Source organism: Curcuma longa, chromosome 3, assembly GCF_044706935.1.
Source record: "Curcuma longa cultivar G26 ecotype Majalengka, Jawa Barat chromosome 3, ITB_CL_G26_1.1, whole genome shotgun sequence".
Lineage (NCBI taxonomy): Eukaryota > Viridiplantae > Streptophyta > Magnoliopsida > Zingiberales > Zingiberaceae > Curcuma > Curcuma longa.
Window position 1 is genome coordinate 17,875,707 of NC_133863.1, and position 16,173 is coordinate 17,891,879.

The following is a 16,173-nucleotide window of genomic DNA, read 5'->3' on the forward strand; positions in this document are numbered from 1 at the left end:
GATGACGTCCGTACTCATCAGTTCCTCGACTAGGGATAATTTCAATACATTCATAGTTACACATGTAGAGATACTCACGAGTTGTGATCCAATCACAAATTCTCTCATACTATGAATCATATTGTAGACATTCAGTATTTGAGTTTAAGGCCCAATCAAACACATATAGAATGTGCACTCAAATAGTGAATTGCTATTTATCCAATAAATAATATAACTATAAGGCGATTACCTTAGGACACCCCTCAAATCTAACAGCAATTTATCCCACATCATCTGCCAAGTCAGTGACACTGTGCTGATCAAAGTTTTCAATCAATTAAATACACTTTTTTGGTCGTTCAATCCTTCCAATTGATCAATAACCTCTTTCAATCACCTACAAAAATTATTTTATCTCTGCAACACAAGGTTAGCACAATAGGTATATTTTTTTAATTTAAATACCACTAGGACAGTCAAAGCTATCTTTGGCCTTGATTTTAAAACTCTTGTTGGTTTCTTAGTTAGGTCAATGCTTAGAGAAAGACTATCGTCATCTCAGAGTTAAGTCACTCTTCACAATCTTCTCTGCCAAAAGGTTCTCTCCTAGACATACCTTGCCTGGTTACTCAGAGCTGCTTACCTTTGTCAAATGTTTAATCTTGTTGACCCATTTAGATATTCTTGTGTCAAATGTTTGATCCTCCTAACCCACTAGGATCTTACCTGCTTAGTGTCTGATCTTTTTGACCTACCAAGACTTTATCTGCCAAGTGTTTGATTCTCATGATCCACTAGGACTTTCTTATTAAGTGATGTACACCTGCATACTTAACACATAGATTAGACAAATCAATACCTAACTTTAAAATTTTATCATATATTAAAATATAGGTTCGATTATCTAGTATTGACTGCATTAACAATCTTCTTCTTGTTTCTATCAATAACATGTTTAAAGTTTAATAAAATTAAATAATATACACAATCAACATTAATTTTACAATTGTTTTTTATTTTTAAAATTGTTCTTTCAACACCTTCCTCCTTTTAGCATTAAATTTCATAAATCTCACCTTTTTAACATACATCAAAATAGGAAACGCATATGCAAAGATACCCAAGTCATTCTAATTATTTTCATAAAATATTCAAATTATTTTTCAAAAGATTTTTTAGAAATAATTTAAAACTATTTTTCAAATGATTTTCAAAAAATATTTTAAAGGCTTTTTGAAAAATATTTCAAAGTATTTTTTAAAGGCTTTTCAAAAAATAATTTAAAAGTATTTTTAAAAATTCAAAAAGTATTTTTTGAAGGTTTTTATAAGAGTTTTTAAAAGTGTTTTCAACAGATTTTTGAAAAATTTTCCAAAGTATTTTTCAAAAGATTTTTGAAGTATTTTTCAAAGGATTTTAGGATTTAGGGTTTTCGAAAAAAATTTTAAACTATTTTTCAAAGATTTTGAAAATTTTTTTGAATTTTTTTAAAAATAGTTTTAAAATATTTTTGAAAAACAATTTTTTAAATAGTTTTGAAAAACAAATATTTTCAAAAAATAGTTTTTTAAATATTAAAAAATTCAAAAAATAGTTTTTAAAATTTTTCAAACTTTTTTAGAAACCATTTTAAAAATATTTTAAAATTATTTAAAAAAGAGTTTTAAAAGGATTTTTAAAATTAGTTTAAATAATTTTTTGAAAAATGTTTTAAAAAATTTTAAAAACAGTTTAAATCATTTCTAATGGTATCCTTCTTCTCCATGCGCTTGGTCCCCTCCTCCATCCTCCAATCTCTAAGTCGCAGTCGCATCCGTTGTTGGGGCTATCTAAATCTGAAGTCCTACAAGTCAATATGCATCAGTGGGCGTTGATGTAACCCCTCCAATGATCAAGTTAGCTCTAAGTTGAGGAAAGAAGTTTTGGGTGAGTGTGAACAAGAGAGAAGAAAAACAAACGACATAAAGAGAAGAGCAGCCTCTATGCGGGAGAAAAAAATATACTTTCACCTACTGTTGTCGAATCTTATATAGTCGATGAAAGGGAATGCCCATGTGGATTGGCACACCTGCCACACAAGTTGTCGTATAGGCCATATAGTCTATCACATGAGCGAAGAGCCGGGAGTCGATTGGTCGAGTGGATGAGGTCAGGTACCAAAGGGGGCAATGATGGAGTCATACATTTGGCATGGTCGGGTTGTTGGCTAGGTGTCGCTCTCAACTTCGACTATCTCACCAAGGGCGATTTTGGGCAATAGGATACAGCGACTGTAGGCGTCAAGAGTTGTTGTAGGTTGAGGTCGAAAATAGAGATGAATCTTAAGCATATATATATATATATATATTGGGGAATGTTATCTTGCACTCTTTATCCTGCACACTTCGTGAATACCTAAATTTTTTTATGTTTAATATTATAATCAACCCCTAAACTCTAAAAGCAAAAACCTAAATGGCTTAATCGCAAGCCAAAATAAATAAATAAAAAAGGGAAAAAAATCCTATCTGACACACAGTCTTGCATAATGTATCGCGCAAGATATCAAATTTATATATATATAAAATCTATGCAAATTCTTTTACTTAGCCTACTAAAGTCCACCTCTTCCACACTCAAAGCCAAATCTAACTCTAAGTTCATGTTGCACCCAACTTTAATTCTTGGATCCATCCCTATCCAAGAGAATTGACTTAGCAAGGATTGCCCTATGTAAGGAAGTTACTGTGCCCGAGCGGGGTTACGAGAAAATGGATCGTGTGGGGCATGTGGGAAAAGTCTTGACCGCACAGGGTGGTCGAGGGTGCACTTCAACTAGACGGTTCCCTCGGATACATCAATTTTAAAAATACTTTAAATAATTTATTGAAAAACAAGTCTAGAAAAAATTTTAAAAACCATTTAAATAACTTTTAAAACAAATTTAAACACAGTATAAATAATTTTTACATATTCGAATACTTCTCTTTTTTAAAATATTATTTTTTTAGAGGAAAGTTAAAAATTTATTAAATATTATTTAAATCTTTACATTTTAATTTATTAACTAAACACTTCAATTTAGATGATATTCTAAAAAGGTCAAATAAGTACTTTATATTATATTATATTATTATAAAGGAATATTTTAACATTAGAAAAATTTTAAAATAAATTTTTAAGAAAATTATTAAATATTTTAAAAATTATTTTTATTAAAAAAAATACCAACCAAACCTTCCGTCTCTCACGGTCGTTGTTTCTCGTTCTCGTGCTCGTTGACGTCATGTTATGTCATCTAGCCGCGGGTCCTGCGACCCTTTTGTCCGCATGCAGTCACGAGCCAACGTTCCTTCCATTTCTTCACTCATTCCCTCATCCACCACCTCGCCTCGCCTCGCCTCGCCTCGCCTCTGCATTTCAATCTCCACTCTCCAATGGCCTCCTCCCCCTTGCCCTTCCCCTTGCCCTTGTCCCCTCCTCTCCCTCTCCTCTGCGACCACAGCCTCGACCTCGCCTCCGTCCGCCGCCTCATCGCTCGCATCAACCGCCACTTCAACAGCTTCCTCTCCGATCCCGCCGCTCGCAAGGCCCTCCACCTGGCCTGCGGCCGCGCCCTCGCCGTCTCCCACAATGCCTTCTTCGACTTCTCCGACCACTCCGTCCTCTCCAACCTCTACTGGGGCATCGACAACATCGAGGCCGCGCTGCAGCCTGGAATCTCGCCCGCCCACCGCGCCAGCCGCCTCGCCGCCGCCGAGAAGATGCTGCAGATGCCTGCGCTCTTGGACGAGGAGGGCAGCACCGCCGGGGTCCACAATCGCTACCTCGTCTGCTGCGCCTATTTCTACCTCGCACTCGCCCGCAAACTGAGCGGGGATCAGTGGCAGATGATCATGCACTTGCTCCACTCCCTCCTCGTCTCCCCCAGTTGCTTCCGTAAGGAGCTCGCGCCGGCCCTGTGGCGGAGCTTCTTTTCTTCTTCCTCTTCCTCCTCTTCTTCTTCTGCGATTGGGGATGATGATGAAGAGATCGCGAGGCAACATGTGAAGAAGTATAAAGATTGGTTGATGTACTATCAGGTGGTTTCCTATGGGGAAACTCCCCCATGGATTAGGGATTGCTCAGATGATGAATTCGGTGACAGAGAGGCAGAGAATAAGTATGGGTGAGTAATATTTGTAGAATTTTGCCGACAAAAAGATGAATCGTTTCTGGTAAAAGTATGAAGAATTGCCCATTCATGAGGTTCTTTTCTTTCCCATATTTTTATAAAAGTTAAAAACAATTGCATTAATGATCTTATCATGTGTACCTTTATGCCAGCAGAACATTAATTATCTGGACAAACTTCCATTTGCCAAGCATATGTTATTTAACTATTGTGCATTCACAGTTAGATCCATCCATCATAATCCTAGACTTAGCTACGATTAATGCTTTATCACTTGTGTGGACTACATCTGTTCCTTGATTTGCTGCCCAGAATGAGAATAAAATGTCCACTGAACATTCTTCAACTAGTGGCAACTGAAGATTGCGATTCCAATTTTGTATACTGACCTTGATTTGCCTTCCTCTAATATATCTACTTGTTTGCAGTAGATCTAGGAGTCCAAACGCCTGAATTGAAATTTGCTTAGTTAACGTGGCTTCTTATATATTAATTATTGGTCACTCTGTATGAACAGATGTACAAGTTGTGCCAGTGCCAGATGCTTCAACTCTCTCAAGCAAGTGCCTCCTGGGTTAAATTTTCCTTCTGTAAGTAACCATAACGTTCAATATTTTTCACCAAAAAATTAAAGTGAAGTCAGTTTTGACTCTAAATCAGTCCCATTTTGACGAGGCATGTTGAAATTAATCTAGAATCAGTACTCAAAATACTCAAAACATTGCTTCAGGAATTGTGCTGCAAGTATTAGAAAGCTGATCATGTAGCTTATCTTTTTTCTCTTAACAACGCATATGCCCAGGTACTTCAAGGACCTCCAACGTTATTATTAAGATAAATTTTGCAGGAAAGCATGGTCTATGCATTAAATGTCAAAGATGCTGGACCACTAACAGTTGAGGCCACCACATCTATTTCTGAAGATCGAGGACATTTCACAGAAAAGGACGACACTTTCTTAAACTTGGACATGAGTTTTTCTGGGGAGATAAAAGAAAACTTCGACATTAGATGCCTCCAGGAAATGTTAGACGAGTCTCAATCAGATTCACCTGTTTCTTTCTACTCACATAATGCCTCTTCAGAAGAAGAAAGTGATTTAGAGGTAATTTATGTTTTAAACAGAGACCTGCATTTTATTGAATTAGAAAAATAAGCTCAAGATTTATCAACTAATAAACTATATCCAGAATTAATATTTAGAGCATTTTCTTTTATTCTTCAGCTAGACATTATATTACAATGTGCTATAAATCCTTCCAACTTCCAAGGGGTTGGTGAAGTTCAGTAAATGGTCATATATCATTCTGAACTAAGTTTATCACATATTAAATTACAGGCATAAAGAAACCATGCCAGATTTACCAATTTACTTCAGTCCAACTTCCAAGGGGTTGGTGAAGTTCAGTTAATGGTCATATATCATTCTGAACTAAGTTTATTACATATTAAATTACAGGCATAAAGAAACCATGCCAGATTTACCAATTTACTTCGGTTCACATATTGATTCATCAGATCGAACAATAACCTAAATTGTGCCCCACCTGTTTTGTCTATTGTTTTATTTTTGAGATAAGAAATCTCTTGCTTAATAAGACTAAATGCAATTGTCATAAAATTAGGTTGTTTGGTTGAGTTGAATGGAATGGAAAAAGAATGAGAGTGTAACAACAAGTGGAACAAGTTATTAATTTCTATGGTTCATAGTATCATTGGAATTATTTTAGGATAATGTATTCTCCCTATTGAATAGTATATGAATTTGTACATCACTCAACTTAATCGACTCAATTCCCTAGTTGGCCCATATTGCCAGTCTTGATCTGCTCGAGTTGCCTAGTTAGTTTGGCTAGTTTAGCATGACCTGCCTAGTTGGATGTCTGGCCCAAGGGGCCTGCTTGGCACATCTCCTTGCATGACCCAATCCACTTGATTGGTCTAGTTGATCACCCCACTTGTTATGTTAGATCAGCTCACTGCCCTGACTCTTGCTATGAAACAGGTTCTAAATCTCAGAACCGAAACACATAAGAAGTGATCATCCCATTCCACCTTCTATTTGGCCCAAACTAAAACACCCTTGGATCCGTGCACAAACTTTGATTACTATTCACCCTCATAGGTTTTTTGGTAAAGCCTCAGCCATCAACAGATTTGGGATATTTTTAACGCGAGTCGTTTGCTGTGGACTAGATGGATCTAGATGGGTGGATCCATGCCCCCCAAAATGGTTTTTTTACAATGCTAGCATGCATGCATGAATGTAAGTCTATGTACATGTCCAGCGTATGTAAATGCAAATACAAATGCATATATAGATACAAAGTGTATCCTACACTAATATGTGTGCTAAGCTGTTGTTCTCCCTATATGAAAGTATGCATGCAAGTGGATGTACATGATGCACAAGAATGCATGTGACATGAATCCTGTCCCAGGGATGTCGTGATCTGTCATGGCTTACTCCTGTCGCAGCTCTCGATCTGTGTAGATGCCCATCGCTCGATAGATGTGTGCCTGTACTCTTCGAATGAGTGTTGTCTCATTCAGTCGCCTCTCCTCATGCATGATGCGATTGTGGGCCCCCGAATATATGGTGTACCAGTGCTGCAAGAGCTATGTGTCGTGCTCGTGAGGCTGTAGAAGTCCTCCGGTACTACCATTTGAAAATCCTCAGCGTACTCCGATATGTTGCCATCTCTGGCCGCATGTGGAGCCACGCCCGTATCCGACCCCATAAGCGACTGGTGGTCGCACACCGAAAGAATACGTGCTCTAGGGTCTTCTCCTCCTGTCGACAGAATGTGCAGCATCTATCGGGTAAGTAATCTTGCGGGGCTCGCACAGGTAGCCTCCCCCCGTGCCAGTAACCATAGTGTGAAAGCATGACTCGGCTGGATGGAGCGGTGCCAGATGGTTCTCACCCACGGCTGCCTCGGTGTAACACCTCTGAAATGATCATATGCCCTCCTAACTCCTCCCTGCCTCTGTTGGAACCATGATGATAAAAGTTGTGCTGCCGCTGCCGAACTCCTTGCTATCTGTAGGAGGCTATCTCGAATATGGAGTAGCCGTTTAAGGAGTGGAGAGTCACCGTGTCCTGCTGTCCACTCCCAGAGCCCTACCCTCTGTAAGTACCTGTGATGTATCCACCTGATCCACAAGGCGTCCTGCCTGTCTTGAATGCACCATAGAACCTTGGCCAATAAGGCTAGGTTCCAAGCCAATAAGTCCCTCAGGCCCAGACCACCCTCTGCTCTCGGCCAACATAGCTCTGTCCACATGATCAGGGGCCTCTATGTAGTCCACATAAATGATCTGCAAAGCTCATGTATACGGTCAATCACTCCACTAGGGATGGGCAAGGTGGACATCCAATCCAATAGTACTCAACCCCCTGCAAAACTAATGCTACCAGCTACACCTTCCCTGCATAGGATAGGGTAGCCCTGGGCTAGGATGTGCCCCTCCTCGTCAAAGCATCTAGTAAAGTCATGTAATCTGAAATCCTGAGCTTCTGAGAGGTAATGGGGATCCCCAGATATCTGAAAGGCATCACTCCCTGCTGAAACCCAATGATGCTCAAGAGTCGGTCCCGAGTACTGTCATCCACCCCTGCCACATATATGCATGATTTGGCCAAATTGGTCGTGAGCCCCGCCATCTGAGAGAACTATCGCAGACAATCTACTAGCTGTGTGACAGACGAGACATCTCCTCGTGAAAGCAGTAGTAAGTCGTCAGCATACACTAGGTGCGACACCCGCAAGGCCTCACACATGGGATGAAAATGAAAATTTGATCGCCACGTGCATCGTACCAGTGACCGAGACAGGTACTCCATGCAGATACCAAATAGGTATGGGGACAGTGGGTCCCCCTGCTGTAGACCTCTCTCACCTCGAAAAAAACCATGGAGGTTACCATTAGATTATTGTGTTGGTGTAGGGAGCACCAGCAGATCGAACCTGAGTTTTGATAATGGAACTAGGTTCAAGTTAAGTGTGTTATTGGACTAAACAGTTGATCTAAGTGTGCAGGAAGCACAGGGTTAAGTCCTAGTGGAAGCTAGGCATGAAGTCTTGGCAGAGTCAAGGGCACCAGGTGAAGTCTGGGCTGGTCAGGAGGACCAGGCCGCAGCAGAAGTCTGGGTTGGTCAGGAGGACCAAGCCACAGCAGAAGACTGGACTGATCGAGAAGGATCGAGTCGCAGCAGAAGACTGGGCTGGTCGGGAAGGATCGAGCCGTAGCACAAACCCTGGGGGCCGAGGACAGAGCCGAGCAAAAGTTCAACGGGTCAGGAGGACTCAGTTGGCAGTCAGGTAAAATTCTCCTGAGTGGAGTGGGTGAGGACGCGTTCCCAAGGGGAACATTAGGCGTCGGTCTAACCTAGGGTCTCACTGGAGACCTGAAGTTAAGACCTTGAGTTGGTTCCAGGAACTGGCTCAAAAATAATTCTATTTTGCATGTTATTTGCTAATATTTTTGCAGGAATGGAAAAATTGATCGAAAGCAAACTCTGGGACAAAAGCTGATTTTTTATCACTGGAGTCGACTCAGATGTGGCTGGAGTCGACTTTAGCTGAGTCAGCCAAATCCCGGAAGTCAGCGACGACGATTTTCCGCCACTTCGGACTGGAGTCGACTCGAGTGAACTCTGGAGTCGACTCAGGGTCAAAGATTATCCGGTTGATGCCACTTCGACTGGAGTCGACTCAGGCAGCAATCCGAGTCGACTCAGGCAGGATAACGAGCGGGAGCGATAGAGTTTTATCTACCACGTCGACTGGAGTCGACTCGGATGAACAGTTGAGTCGACTCAGGCCAACTATAAAAGAGCAGAGCGAGCAGCACCATAAACAGAAGTTCTTTCTTCAATTCCAAGCTCCGTTCTCACGACTCCCAAGTGTCACTTCCTCAACGTCGATGCCGGACACGATCCAGATCATCTCGAGATCCGCCGATAAGCCGAGATCAGATTTTGGGGAGTTCCAGCGCGATCCAAAAGTCGATAACTGTGTTTAATTCTAAATTCATTTTAATTGTACCGAGCTTCTGAAATTGTGATATTTGTACTTCGTTACACTTGCTGCCGTAAGGGGCAAGTGCCTTAGTGGATTTGTCCGCAGTAAACGATCAAGGACCGTGGGCCTTGGAGTAGCAGCTTTGGGCTATGAACCAAGTAAACAAAAGTGTCATTTATTCCTTTTATTTTGCTTTTTTATTTTAACTGCTTCCGCAAGTATTCTATTTCGTTTAATCACTTCCGCACGTACTACATACTCCGAGTTTATAAAAATCGAAAAGCGTTAAACATGCTATTCATCCCCCCTCTAGCGTGTTCTCGATCCTACATATTGCACCTCGCACAGACATGATTGCAATAATATATTCTCTATTAGACTATTGTGATCGCTAAAGGGGATGAATAACAATTTATTTTGTTTGTTATGTGCTCATTTATAATTTGTTAAGGCAAAAAAAATGAAACAAATACAAAATATGATACAAGCACACAACACCTTAATTTTATGTGGTTTGAAACCTCTAATTTCTATTCAATGACCTAGAATCCTAATGGTAGTACCACTATTCTTTCTCTTTGTTGGACATCTTATGAAGCGGAGAAATCTCTTATAATAATTTTTTCTTACAAGCAATACAAATAAGAATACAAAGATATACTAGAAAATAAATACAATGCAAATGAAATAACTTTACATCAATGAATCTATGCTTTGCTCGCTTTATAGTTGCTTTAGATTGCTTCTTGAAAATCTAGATTGCAGCAGCACTTGCCCATAAATTAACTTTCTAGGAACTGATCTATCAAAATCTCCACAAAATCCTCTTTTATAAGGTTGTTGTTCGTGCCTGAAATCCACCTATCAATCAACTATGTGCTCCTCTATAGCTGACTACTTTGCTAGAATTCGAACGTTACTTAACTTTATCTACTCAATGACTCCTTCTAACTCAACATCTAGGTCATCAATCTACTGATCAACACTTTACCAATTGATTGTTAGTCATTAGTTGATTTGTTGTAATTAACTTAGAAATCTTCTAAGATGTATCATAGTTGAACAATCGAGTTCACTAGTCGATTGTGTCATCAGTTAACTAGTAATCCTTAATAGTCGACTGCTCATACCACAAACCTATTCAAATGTTGAATTTATGATTTTGGTTTTATCAGTCAATTGGTACTCCTATATTAGTCAATTGATATCCTAATTCTAGTCATTCCGAGGTTAAACCCTTGCCTAATATCTAATTGACTTTTGTAGGACCAATGGACGCGCTAGAGAAGGAATGAATAACACGTGCTTTTTGTTTGTTCATTCATTACTGACACAGAAACTTAGCAGAGGAGTTAGTAAATAATGCAAGGACACACGAATTTACTTGGTTCCTAAACCCCCAGGATTAGTATATCCAAGACCTATGTACGAGAGGTGCCTATCCACTAGTGGTCTCCTATCCGAACCTTTGTTCGAAGGCGGAGAAACCTATCTTACAATCTAAATGATAACAAAGATAAATACAAAATAATAAGATTTAAAGTAAATCATAAACTCTTGTGTAGCCGATCTAGAAGCTCTTGAGTGCCGTGCACTCCTCTTGGAACTTCCCCAGTTGCACTGTAAGATACTAGAAATTTTATGGTTAGGATTAACCAATTAAAGACTGAGTTTTTAATTAGGCCAGACTAAGTGGGTTGAAGCCCAAATTAGCCAATCCTATTTAGGTTAATGGATCGGATCTAAAATTAGGTTAAACACGTAAATCATTAAAGCCCAAACCCATTAGGTTATTGAATGTAAGATATGAGAAATTTTGCTAGTGGTAGAGAATGGAACTCGTCTTGCAAAGACGAAATGAACGAAATTGATTTGGATCAAATCAGAGATTGTTTGGTTAGTGAACCAAACGTGTCAGTTTTGAATCAAATTAAATCAACTTGGTTTAGTTCATGATGGAAGAGGTTTTGACAAAATAAAAGGAATAAGAAGATTCATTTTGTGAAGATGAATTGAACAAAATTAGTTTGGATCAAATCAGAGATCGTTTGGTTAGTGAACCAAAATTGAACCTGGTTCGCTACAGTAACCAGTTCAATGGTTACAGTAAACCCTAGGTTTTTAAGATGGTTTAGCTCAAACCCAAATCCCGATTTGAGATTACTGTTACTCTTTAAAATATGAAATCGTAATTTTACTCGCCTCTTTTTCGCACGACCCATGATCGGGTTTTCCGAAATCGACGCAGACGCCGTCGCACGCCCATGCCTGATGTCGGAAACCTCGCAGTTCTCAGGCTTCAAAGGCCGAGCGTCGTCGGAGGAAACCCTAGATGGGAATCTGCTTCCTGCCGCACCGCGTCGCGCTCCCCCTCCCCTCGCGATCGCTCCTCTATACCGCCGCCGCACCCTTCGTCGCCCGCCGCGTGGAGAAGACGCTCGACGCCACCGCCTTGCCGCAATCCCCTCCTCCGCCATGCCCTTCGTTGGCCATGAGCTTGCCCTCCCTTCACTGCCCGAAGACACGCCACCGCCGCCGTCCTTGGTCATTGCCATCGCGTGGAGAAGACCAGCAACCCACCGTCGGCTGCCACCGAGAGCCACTACCGCTGCTGTCCTCTGCTAACCAGCATCGCCTCCCTTCTTCCTCAAGCCACCCGAGTGATTTCCTTCTTCACGATTCGGCCGCCGCCTCCTTTGTCGAATTGAAGCTAGTTTTTGATAGCAAGAGGAATCGGAGCTGGATCTAGGACTTCTGATTTGAGGTAAGCATTCTTGAATCCGGTTAGGTCATGTTGCTGTGATCGAATTTGGGTTTAGAATGTTGAGTGAATTTCTGAATTTGTTGGTTTCTGTTGATCGGGTGGGATAGGGATTCTATTAGGCTATTTTAATAAAGTACCCAATTATCCTTTGTAAGTATGAACACATTAGCCGTTCTTTGTTGCTTGATTAGATTTTCTGATTAAAGAACTATATTCGTCTCATAACCCAACAGATTAAATGTGAGAAATTGAGTTAAGATAGAGGTCAAAAACTGACTTAAGAGCTTAAACCATGAAGGGAAAATAGTGAACTGATGTTATTGATTGCTTTATTGCATACTACTAAAGTTAAAAATTTTAAATGGAAATCAACACTAGAACAGATTGATATAGCTAAATTTGATTCAATTAGGATGCAGGTTGATCTATTGGATTATGAATTGATTAGGTTGGTATAGATCCGACTAAAACTAGGTGTAGATTGGGTTAGGTTAGTTTGGGTTAAGTTTGGGTTTGATCCGATTAAGGTTAACTAGAGTTAACTAAACTTGGTTGGGTTAATCCGACCGAGTTGTGTTAATTTGATTAATTAGGTTAATTCGAGTTTAATTGGAATGAGTTTAGTTAGATTGGGTTAGACTAACCTTAGAATCGGCTAAGATTTTCTTTGATGGAATGATGTTTTATTGTATAATTTGTAGGACCTTGACTTGTGAATCCGATTTTATTTGGGGGTTCTTATTGCAACAAGTCGTCAATCATGTGGGTAATCCTTGTACTTGGTCAATACAGGATATTTTCTTTCCTAATGCATGTTATCTTTCTGTTGTTGTTGATTAGATACCTTAATCGTACTCTTGTTTGTTGTTAGTTGGATACCTTAGTTATATTCTTGTTTATTCGATGCTTATCCTTAATTCGGTTGATCTTATAAACATCTATGTTGTTGTTTATATGAACCCTTGGTTATCTATGTGATTATTGTCTATTATCCTTGGTTATGATACCTGTGATCAATTAAGATCTATTGTTTATGCATGTTGATTTAGTATAGTAGATATTGGTTATTGTTGCTTGATCTTCACATCATGGTGCATGGTGATGATTGTAATCCCCAATGTTGTGGGTCTATCGTCATTGATAGTTGGCCTGTAGTGGCAAGTTATAGAATAGGTGGTTAGGAATTCTCTATTTCCATCACGGATGGTGGTTGTATGGCTTGTACACAGCCGAGTCAATGTCTTGTGTCCCCGTCACCGCGGAGTGGTGGTACTAAAAGTATGGAAGTGATACTCATGGAGGTACTCAGAGAGTATAGGAGTGATACTTAGGGACGAGTATGGAGGACAAACATTGGCCATAGGATGTATGTAGCTATACATGACTACCTACTATTTTGTTACTAGACTACTTTGTTGTAGAGCTGGATTTATGGCAGTTTGATGTCGGACACTCCCAGCATCATATATACGTGACTGGGACAAGTGTGGTAGTTGGATCATGCATATGCTTGCATTGTGTGCATTATATAGGTAATGGACCGTATATCGATACTGCATTTGGATGCATACTTGGTTGATTCTTGGTTGATGCATATGTGTGTCATTGTCATTCATATAAATTATGGTAGTTCATTCACTATTAGTACTGATCACTGTTGATTGTTATTGTTCCTTTGTATACTTTTGCGCATGCACTATCTGCCTGATTATCCACTGAGTATTTTGTACTCACCACCTAGACCCGGGATTTTTCTGTCTCCTCAGGTAGTAGATAGCTAGGTGATTACTACTGATGCCAAAAGAGATCTGCCGATTATGTCATCTCACAGCTGGAGAAGTATTTCGATTGTGCGGTTTTACCTTGTATGGATTTAGATTTGGATTGTATCCATTTATATGAATTTCATCGTGGATGTTATCATTATGATTCTGCTGCGTTGTTTATGATTTCATAGACTTGTAGTTTATCGTTGTTTAGTTATAATGCATTTTAGTATGCGTTGAGGTTTTTCGTATAATCGTGGTCGGTTTTTCATTGTGGTGGTATATCTTTGGTATGTTATTGTGGTATGCTATTTTACATGCATGTATTGGATTAGTGTATGGCCGTGTGGGCCTTTACATATACAGTTTAGCAGTTTAAATACATGTATTGTATTGTAGAACGACTGTGTGGGCCTTATGTTAAACTGTATTTAGGAAAAGTTGAATTGTTACATGAGAGATGTTGTCAAAATTTTTTGGATGGTCGTCTCTTGCGACATGACATGAACAAGCGTGGCTCTGTTCGCGTTCAGTAACACCACAGGATGACGAATGAGGTGTAGAATTGTGTCTTGGTGATCCACACTGAGGCCCCTTATATAGACCCTTCCGACCTCCTGGATTCTTATCCAGACGACTAGATAAGATCCGATCTAGTCTCCTCAATTTTTATCGGGATCGAACCGGCTCTTCTGGATTCGGGTGTCTAGAACCTCTCCGAGCACCTAAAGGCTGAGGTGTCCCAACCACTAAGACTTTGCCACATTTGGCTGACGTCCGATCGCCTAAATACCATCCGGGTGCCTGGACTGTCTGATCGCCTGGACCGTCCGGTCGCCTGGAGTAACATCCGGGCACCTAGATCTAGCCAACTCAGGTTTGACCTGAGTTGACCTCGAACTTGGTTCGGTTGTTTTTGTTTGCTCCTCTTATGCTTCCTCCATCTTGCTTCCAGCTCCTGGTTCCTACAAGATCAGCATACAAACAAACAAACAACCTAAGCTTACCTATAGTCCGTCTGATCTAGTAGGCTTACCTAAATCTTACCCTGTAGGTCTAACTTATGGCTTACCAATGCCTTGCTTTTAAAATGCTTTTTCAAAGAATTTTTCAACATAAGTTTTGAAAAGATTTTCAAAATAAGCTTGCAAAAACTTCTTAAATCAATTTTTAAAAGGATTTTTAAATGAGTGTAGGATCGTTGAGAGTGCTAGAGGGGGGGGGGTGAATAGTACTATCAGTAACGTTTTCGTTTTTCATAAAGTTTGTTCATATTCATTCATAAATTTGATCAATCAGAGTAAAGTAGCATAAAATAGTGCAGCAGAAATTATTAAACACAAAACACAAAGACACGAAGATTTTTTACTTAGTTCATAGCCACAGACTGCTACTCTAAGGTCCACGATCGTTTGATCATTTACGTTGGGCAATCCACTAAGAAACTCTCTTCTTACGAAAAGGAGTTTTATCGATTACAAAATAGAAATGATAAAATATTACCATCCTTTGAAATAAGTACAGAATTAAAAATGTTACCGAAGTAGAAGAATCGTAGGCTTTCTCGTGCAGCACTTCGGCGTTACGACGACGCTCCTGGATGTTTCTTCGTGCGCAGACAGTCGTCGGTTGGCTTTGAGTTGTTGTTTTGAGTGGTCTCCCTTGAAGCACTTGTAAAGGGCTTTTCGGCGCTTGGAACCCTTTCCAGGCGCCTCCACTCTATCCGCCAATCTACCATTGGCGCTGTTGACTCGACACTTCCAAGCGCCTGTATCCCTTTTCGGGTGCCTGTATGCTGACGTGAGGTTCCGAATGAACTTTGACCACCGTAGCGTTTATCTGAATTCGGCCGTCTGGAACTAATCTGGGCGCCTAGAAGCTGAGGTGTCCCGACCATTGGGACTTTGCTACTTCACTGCTTCGCTGGCCTGGTTCTGCTGACGTCCGATCGCTTGGACCAAATCCGGGTGCTTGGATTCCGATCGTCTGGATTCCAGATAAGGGCGTCCGAAATTAAAGTTCTCGCCCCTCCTTTCTTGCATTACATGTTAACATAGAACAAAAGATAATAAGAAGGAGTAAACAGTTTTGCAACTATTTATGGTCTTAACTTCAGATTTCTAGTGAAATCCTAGGTTAGACCAATGCTACTGTTCCCACACTAGGAACATGCCCTTACCCACTCAACTCGGGAGAATTTATCTGTTTCCAGACTTGTTGGGCTTCTTGCTTAGCCTCAATCCTCGGTCCCTAGGATTTGCTGCTAGACATCTAGTCCACTTGACTTGCCTAGATTTCCCACCAAACAACTGGTCCACCTGACCTGTCTGAATTTCTCGCCATGCATCTGGTCCATCTAACCTACATGGACTTTCACCTTGTACACTTGATTTGCCAAGCCTTTGCCTAGTCCTCCAGACCAGGACTTCCGCTGCCTAGCCTCCATGCAGGACTTTCCATTGCCTAGTTTCCACTAGGACT

At 40.3% G+C, this 16,173-nt stretch overlaps 1 long non-coding RNA gene across 1 annotated transcript; it reads left to right on the forward strand.

The window, feature by feature from the left end:
• Positions 1–3,972: 3,972 nt before the first annotated feature.
• Positions 3,973–5,165, forward strand: LOC141823106 (uncharacterized). Its single transcript, XR_012601382.1, has 3 exons — positions 3,973–4,129; positions 4,653–4,725; positions 4,983–5,165. It is a non-coding gene; the product is annotated as an uncharacterized LOC141823106 (long non-coding RNA).
• The last annotated feature ends 11,008 nt before the right edge of the window (positions 5,166–16,173 follow it).